This window comes from Marmota flaviventris, chromosome 5, assembly GCF_047511675.1.
Source record: "Marmota flaviventris isolate mMarFla1 chromosome 5, mMarFla1.hap1, whole genome shotgun sequence".
NCBI classification, from domain to species: domain Eukaryota; kingdom Metazoa; phylum Chordata; class Mammalia; order Rodentia; family Sciuridae; genus Marmota; species Marmota flaviventris.
Window position 1 is genome coordinate 27,844,022 of NC_092502.1, and position 8,808 is coordinate 27,852,829.

Sequence of the window (8,808 nt, forward strand, 5' to 3'; positions counted from 1 at the left end):
CAATAAACGGCTCCCACTCCTGCTGTATCAATCTACACAAGTTGCTCGTCACCCCACCCCCCCCCGTTATTTTGCCCAGCCAGCCAGGCTGCAGTAGATAGTGGTCCGTCCGGGGAGCCCCGGGACACTCGAGGGTAAGTAATGAAAAAAAAGCTTCCCATCCCTAGATAGGCCAGGAGCAAATCTGCTCGTCCCTAGGCAGATAGGGCCGGAGGAAAAATGGCCATTTTGAGAAAATGGAGAAGATTGATACAGTATGTTTGTGTCTTGTATTGTCTCAGTGTATTGTATTGTCTTTGTGACAAAAATATGGAAGGGGTGTTAAGTAAATTACTAAGGAAAGAAGGCACCCCAGTGGAACCAAGAGCAGTTAGGGCATGTGTTGATGGAAGCCCAGAAACTCTAGTCAGAAAGAAGAAAGTTCAGAGGAGGAAGGATTATCAGGAAAAAAGTTCCAGCAAAAGGCTATTACTGAATACTTTTCGTTACAGGAGGGTGCGTGAATCGGCTCGGCGGCTGCCACGTGTGTGAGCCGGTCATGGTGCAGCAAGGACTTTCCAAGCGGCAGCAGCCGGCTCTTCCCCGCCCCACCACCCCCAGGGGAGCAGGACACCACTGCCAGAGCCCAAATCCAAACCTGACCCAGAGGCACAGTCTCTTGGGCTCTTGCTCCCTGTGCCCAGTGGCAGTTTAAGTCCGGAACACTCCCCACCCGGACTCTCCCTGGGGCCATCTGGGGCTGCACTGGACGCTGCAGGCAGAAGACAGCCACGTCCCTAAAGTTTGATCATTTCCAAGGCCAGTAACTACAATGGTTCTCCCACACCTGGAAGCCAATGAATAATGAGCACTATTAAGGCTTATTTCAAATGTAAAAATCCTTGAAATAATGTACTAAATTGTTCAGAAGTTTGTTTTCTTAGTGGAATGCTACAGGATTTTCTTTAGCCATCATTGCCGGAGTTCCTGCCTTCGTTCCAGTGCCGGTAAAGATGAAGGTGGAAGAATTTCCAGTGTTGCTGAGAACCAGACGAGACTTCAGATCAAGCTATCTGCCTGCAGAACTTACCTGGACTGTGAATTTACCTTGACTGTGATTTATCAGGACTGTGAGTTAATCTATTGAGACACTGCTTTACCTGGACTGAGACAACAAACTGTATCTTTGCTAACGGTGTCATTGCTGGTATAATTTTTCCAAGGGCTTCTTGCATGGAGCCATCAATTGGCTTGGTATTGTGGCATTTTGTATCCTCCCCTTCTGCTTGTAGCAGATTATTTATGGTGTTTATGTAAAAACCACTATGGTCGCTATTTAAATTAAACAAAAGGGGGAAATGTTAGGGTCTGTAAACAAGTCAGGATGGCGCCTGGCATTTTGCCAGAGGGAGTGGTTTGTGAAGTAACCCCAGCGAGCCATTAAGTATGGAGATTCCTTATTGGTTGACTGCTGTATCTAGTTTATGTTAATTAATATAAGCTGTGTGGAATGTATATATACCCCTCCTGTCCTACAATAAACGGCTCCCACTCCTGCTGTATCAATGTACACAAGTTCTTCGTCACCCCCCCACCCCCCCACCCCGGTTATTTTGCTGCAGCCGGACTGTGGCAACAGAACAGACAGCAATCAAAACAGGTAAGAATACGGACATAGAGCCAGACGCCTAGGTTTAATACTGGCTGGGACAATGATTAACTCTGTGTGATTTTGTCCAAATTATCTAACTTTTCTGTAGCCCCATTTCCACACCTACAAAATTGAGAAGATGACAATACCTACAATGGTGTTTCTGTGAATTTTAAATTAGTTAATACACTATTTGCAATACTCTTATGACAGTGGCTGACACTTAGAAAGTACTAAGATAAATGTTTGCAAAAAATGACAAAAAGGAATGACTATTGTTTCATGAAGATATATTTCTATGCCACAATTCACTTTTAGACAATGTTACTCTCTGGGACAGCCTTCAAATGCAAAATTTAAGTGAGCTCAACACTAGGAAATCTGTCAGGCATTTTTTGCATTTGTTTCTAACAAATAAACAAGCTGCTTAAGATTCCATCACCAAGAGCTAGGACTTCATTAGTAACAAAGGCACGAATATATATTAAAGAGTGCTTCTCTGTTGCATGAAAGATTAATCAATATTATGGTAGAGTCACCAACAAAACGACAAGCACAGGCTGCTATGAACAGCTAAGCACATTAATTGTTTTTTAAGACCTTCAGCCTACTGTCATCTGGAAAATATGTGCCTGAAATTTGGCTCTCATTATTAGAAGACAGAAGGTTAAGGACACAGCTCACATGATTGTTCTTGCACAGATACCAAATTCAGAAATAAAAACACAGAGACAAGCCCCAGGGCAGTTCACTGGCACACTACTTTCAATAGAGGGAGAAATGGAGATTTCGGTATACCGTGTCTTTGAACTTCAATGTCAAATCTATGTCGCATATCTCTATTCAAGGAGCAATTACTCTGAGGCAGATTTGGGGCCATGCGTTCTACATTTTTTATCAAGTCAGCTTTGTAATCATTCCCACTGTACAGATGAGAGAACGGAGGCTTGAAGTGACTTGAGTTACCACCTGCACAAGTCAGTAAGTGCAGGGGCCAGGACTGAGAGGCAACAAGCCTAATCTGGAATCTGCTTATAACTGGTCTGCAGACCATTCTCCCTCCACCCCATCTTACCCCAGCAAATACCAGAGACATGCCAAGTGGCAGTCACTCAGCTTGATATAAAACTACAGAGAAGAATAAATAAGTCCTTGTTCTTGGTCTACCTCATCTACTGATTCTATCAGAATTAAGCTTCACTGACCAAAAGGGAATTGACCCCCATCCTTCCATCATCTGTCCTGACTCTGGCCCTGATTCATTATGGCCTACAGCTTCTTCGGGACTCCTGTATAACTTAGGAAATGTACAGAAGTTTAGAAAGAAGCCTTCAAAATTATCTAGCCTAACGGTCCTTTTGCATATCAGCAATAGTTATTTAGATTTCCAAATTACTGTACTAGAAGCTTTTATTCAGCATCTATTTTAACCTTCCTAATTATCCTAAGAGATGGGCACCTTTGTGACCTCTGCAACATTGGAGAAACTACACTGAAACAGAAAAGTTAAGTGATTTTCCTAAGGTCACACAGCTTATATTCACTGAAGTTAATATGTACTGAAGATGGGATTTAAGTCAGTTGATTCTGAGACTATAGCTCCAGATTTTTACTACAAATCAACACCTCCTGCCTAATGCATGGAAAGGAAAGGTGGCTGATCCAGCATAAGACAGTGAGTGGCAGGTTGATATCAGGACTGACTTCTCAGGCCTCAAGATCATGGCTCCTTCCATGCCTCGCTTCCTTTGAGAAATAAAGAGCACTTATACCCTGTATAATTAGCATAATGAACAGCATAATCCTCCAATGTATAATAGCGATCTTTGAACCCCATCAAAGAAAATTTTATTAACAGGTTTTCTTTCTAATTTGATTGCCTTTAAAATTTGTTTGTAGCCTCAACATAGATATCAATTCTGTACAGCAGAAATATGTAGCTTTAAAAGATGCCTAGGCTGGGCGTGGTGGACCAAGCTTGTAATCCCAGTGGCTCAGGAGGCTGAGGGAGGAGGATCATGAGTTCAATGCCAACCTCAGCAAATTAGCAAGGCCCGAAGCCCAACTCAGCAAGACCCTGTCTAAATATAAAAAGGGCTGGGGATGTGGCTCAGTAGTTAAGTTCCATCCCTGGCACAAAAAAAAAAAAAAAAAAAAAAACATGCCTAGGTAATGAGGCATGAACCAGATGCAGAGAAAGACTCAGTCTGAGATTTTTAAAAAATCTAAAATCATACTTTGCCTCAAATTGAAAATTTAAGAATTCAGTCTTAACCTGTTCCCTACAGTTTTCACTCCCCAGAGCTGTCATCTCATAATGGTGTAAAAGAACAAAATTACACTGGACTCTTCAAAATGCCAAGGAAGACGTATTCAACGTGATTGTAATAAGGGAGAAAGACTAAACTCAACCCTGAAAGTGATTTAGACAGGTGACGATGTTCCCCAAAGCTGGCCCTTGTCTCCATGCCAATCCAATAATGAGGTCACAGTTTTGAGTAAAAGGAAAAAGGACTTTTTAGTGCTTTGCTAGCACAGGAGAAGCACCGGGGACTCCTGTCCCAGAAGCTGTAATTCTCCACATCAAGAGAAACAAGAGAGCTTTTAAAGAGGCTTAAAGAGGGGATTCAAAGGCAACATCCCATGTGTTCTCTGTCTGGGGTTGTAATTCCCCTGGTAAATGGGGAGAAAGTCATTTCTGAGAACTTCTGGTGCCATCCCCAAATCTAAATTACTTTATTCCCATGGTAGGTGTGTGCTCAAGGACAGGTAACTCGTCCTGGGATGAGGAAGAAAGGCAATCCTGTTTCCCCTGAGATTAAGGAGATTAGGAAGGGAGAGATTAGGAAGGGAAGGGGGAGAGGAAGAGAAAGAAACCTGTCCTTTTAAAAAAATAAGTTGCAGTGCTATATTCAAAGAATAAAGTGAACCATTGTTACAAGGATTTATAGCCAACAGGCTGAGGGAGAGGCTGGAAAATTACTAAGAGTAACTTGGTTACATATATGAGGAGAGGAACTTGATGAGATAAAGGATGGAGGGAAAGATATTTGGGTATCAATCACTTTATGCTTTGAATATAGCCCTTGCTTCTCTGCCACTGCATCTTATTTTTTAAATGGATATGTTTCTTTGTTTTCCTCTCTCCCTGCTCCTAATCTCAGGAGAAATAGGATTACCTTTCTTCCCAAATTAGGCATTATCCCTGAGTACACACCCACCATAGGAACAAAGTCATCCAGACTTTGGGGATGGCACCAGAAGACCTCTGGAATTGACTATCTTCCAAAATAACAAATGAATTACAACTCCAACAGAGAACACATGGAACGTCACCTCTGAATCCCTCTTCAAAAGCCCCCTGTTTCTGCTGACAGGCAGAATCACAGCCTCTTCTCTTTTGCTAGCAAAATAATAAACTTTCTTTTTCCTTTTTCTCAAAACCGTGTCCTCATCATTGGATTGGCACTGGGGACAAGGACCGAGCTTTCAGCAACACTATCTTAGGTTTCTCTACTAAAATTGGATGCATGCATCCAGCCAAAGACACAAAGAGAGACTTAAATGAAATGAGGGCTCCAAGGAGCCTGACTCAAGTTTGGTGAAGGGGCCCCTCATCTTTGGTGTCTGAAGGAGTTGAGGATGGCTCAGGGGGACCCCAGGCAGGCACGGAAACTTCCCAAGTCTAACGAAGTGCCCGTCCCTGGAATATGATGCCTAGACAAGTTGTGGCTTATCTGAAATTCCCCTGTCCCTCCTCTTCTTCCCCTTGAAGTCTGTCATGACCATTTTTTCTCTTATAAGTCTCTTCAGGATTTATATTAGGCATGGCTCTCCAGAGAAACAGAACAGGAAGGAAGGGAGGAAGGAAGGGAGGAAGGGAGGAAGGGAGGAAGGAAGGAAGGAAAAAAGGAAGGAAGGAAATTTATCATAAGGAATTTATCCACACAGTGATGGAAACTGAGAAGTCTCAAGATCTGCAGCCTACAACCCAAGAGAGCTGGTACTGTAATTCCAATACAAGTGTGGCCTGGGAACTAGAAAAGTTGATGGTGGAATTTCTAATTCCAGGGCATAAGAGCAGCATTGCAGCTCAAGCAGTCAGAAGGGAGAAGTTCCCTGTCATCAGGCTTGTTGTTCTAATCTAGTCTTCAACTAATTAGATGAGGCCTATCCATATTAGCTACAGCAATCTGTTTATTTACTCTATCTATCCAAGGGGATTCCAATGTTATTGTCATTCAAGAATACCTTCATAGGCATACCCAGAATAATATCTGAGCAAATGTCTGGGTACCCTGTGGCACAGTCAAGTTGACACATAAAATTAACAACCCAGGACTCATGCATTTTCTATAGTCCTGGAAATTTTTCTCTAGAAGTTTCAGGGATTTCCCCCCCCCTGTGGGATCTGTATGATACATAGCATAACTAGTGCTCCTTCTCCACCCCTCAGCCCTGACACAATCTCTAGAAACATCCTTTCACCTTTAGGGTATGAATGTCCACCTAAAAAATCAGGTCTATTTTAAATTAAAAATATAGATACTCCTCAACTAATGGTGGATTTACTTCCCAATAAGCCCACTGACACTGTTTTTTTTTTTTTTGGGGGGGGGGGGACTGGCTAACTTCTCTTAGCATTATCTTCTCTATCGATTTACCTGCAAATGCCATGTTTTTTTTCTTTTTTGTTGCCAAGTAATATTCCATTGCATATATAAATATATATATGCATATATATTACATCTCTTTTTTAAAAAGAGAGAGAGAGAGAGAATTTTAATATCCAACCAGGGCCACACGCATGCCAGGCGAGCGTGCTACCGCTTGAGCCACATCCCGAGCCCAATGCTACATTTCTTTTAATGCATTCATCTATTGAAGGGCATCTAGGTTGGTTCCAGAGTTTAGCTATTGTGAATTGTGCTGTTATAAACACTGATGTGTCTGTGTCCCTGTAGTATGCTGTTTTTAAGTCCTTTGTGTATAGACCGAGGAGTGGGATAGCTGGGTCAAATGGTGGTTCCATTCCCAATTTTCCAAGAAATCTCCATACTGCTTTCCATATTGACTGCACCAATTTTCAGTCCCTCCAGCAGTTTATAGGGTAACTTTCTCCCCACATCCTCACCAACACTTATTGTTGTTTGTCTTAATAATCGCTGTCATTCTGACTGGAGTGAGATGAAATATTAGTTTTGTTTTGCATTTCTCTAATTGCTAGAGATGATGAACATTTTTTCATATTTTGTTGATTGATTATATATCATCTTCTGAGAAATGTCTGTTCAGGTCCTTGGCCCATTTATTGATGGGGTTATTTGTTTTTCTGCTACTTAGCTTTTTGAGTTCTTTACATACCCTAGAGATTAGTGCTCTATCTGATGTGTGAGGGATAAAGATTTGCTACCAAGATGTAGGCTCTCTATTCACCTCACAGATTGCTTCTTTTGCTGACAAGAAACATTTTAATTTGAATCCATCACATTTATTGATTTTTGATTTTAATCCTTACATCAAAGAAGTCTTATTAAGGAATTGGGGCCTAATTCCACATGATGGAGATTAGGGCCTACATTTTCTTCTATTAGACACAGGGTCTCAAGTTTTATTCCTAAGTCCTTGATCCATTTTGAGTTGAGTTTTGTGCATGGTGAGAGATAGGGGTTTAATTTCATTTGTTGCATATGGATTTCCAGTTTTCCTAGCACCATTTGTGGAAAAGGTTATCTTTTTTCCAATGCATGTTTTTGGTATCTTTGTGTAATATAAGATAATTGTAATTTTGTAGGTTAGTCTCTGTGTCCTCTATTCTGTATCATTGGTCTAACAGTCTGTTTTGCTGCCAATAACATGCTGTTTTTGTTACTATTTCTCTGTAGTATAGTTTAAGTTCTGGCATAGTGATGCACAGGTGGTGATTCATAGGTGTAGCCACCTGATTTATTCTTCCTGCTAAGGATTGTTTTAGCTATTCTGAGTCTCTTATTTTTTCAGATAAATTTCATGATTGCTTTTTCTATTTCTATGAGGAATGTCATTGGGATTTTGATTGGAATTGCATTAAATCTGTATAGTGCTTTTGGTAGTATGGTCATTTTGATAATATTAATTCTGCCTATCCAAGAGCAAGGTAGATATTTACATCTTCTAAGGTCATCTTTGATTTCTTTCTTTAGGGTTCTGTAATTTTCATTATATAGATCTTTCGCCTCTTTCATTAAGTTGATTCCCAAGTATTTTAATTTTTTGAGGCTATTGTAAATGGGGTAGTTTTCCTCATTTCCCTTTCTGAGGATTTGTCACTGATACATAGAAATGCATTTGATTTTGGGGGTTTATTTTATATCCTGATACATTGCTAAATTCATTTACTAGTTCTAGAAGTTTTCAGGTGGAAATTTTTGGGTCTTCTAGTTATAGAATCATATTATCAGCAAATAGTGACAATTTGAGTTCTTTTTTCCTATGTGTATCCCTTTAATTTCTTTCATCTAATTTCTCTGGCCAGTTTTTCAAGAACTTTGTTAAATAAAAGTGGTGAAAGAGGGCATCCCTGTCTTGTTCCAGTTTCTAGAGGGAATGCCTTCAATTTTTCTCCATTTAAAATGACGTTGGTTGGGGCTTAGCATAGATAGCCTTTATGATGTGAGATATGTTCCTGTTATCCCTAATTTTTCTAGTGTTTTGAACATGAAGAGGTGCTGTATTTTGTCAAATGCTTTTTCTGTGTCTATTGAGATGATCATATGATTCTTATCTTTAAGTTTATTGATGTGATGAATTACATTTATTTATTTCTGTATGTTGAACCAAACTTGCATCCCTGTGATGAATCTCACTTGATCATGGTGCACGATCTTTTAAGTATTTGATTTGCCAGAACTTTATTGAGAATTTTTTCATCTATGTCCATTAGAGATATTGGTCTGAAGTTTTCTTTTTTTGATGTGTCTTTGCCTGGTTTTGGAATCAGGGTGATACTGGCCTCATAGAATGAGCTTGGAAGTGCTGCCTCTTTTTCTATTTCCTGAAATAAATTGAAGAGTGCTGGTATTAGTTCTTCTTTAAATGTCTTGTAGAACTTGGCTGTGTATCCATCCTGTCTTGGGTTTTTCTTGGTTAGTAGACTTCTGATAATATCTTCTATTTTGTCACTTGAAATTGATCTGTTT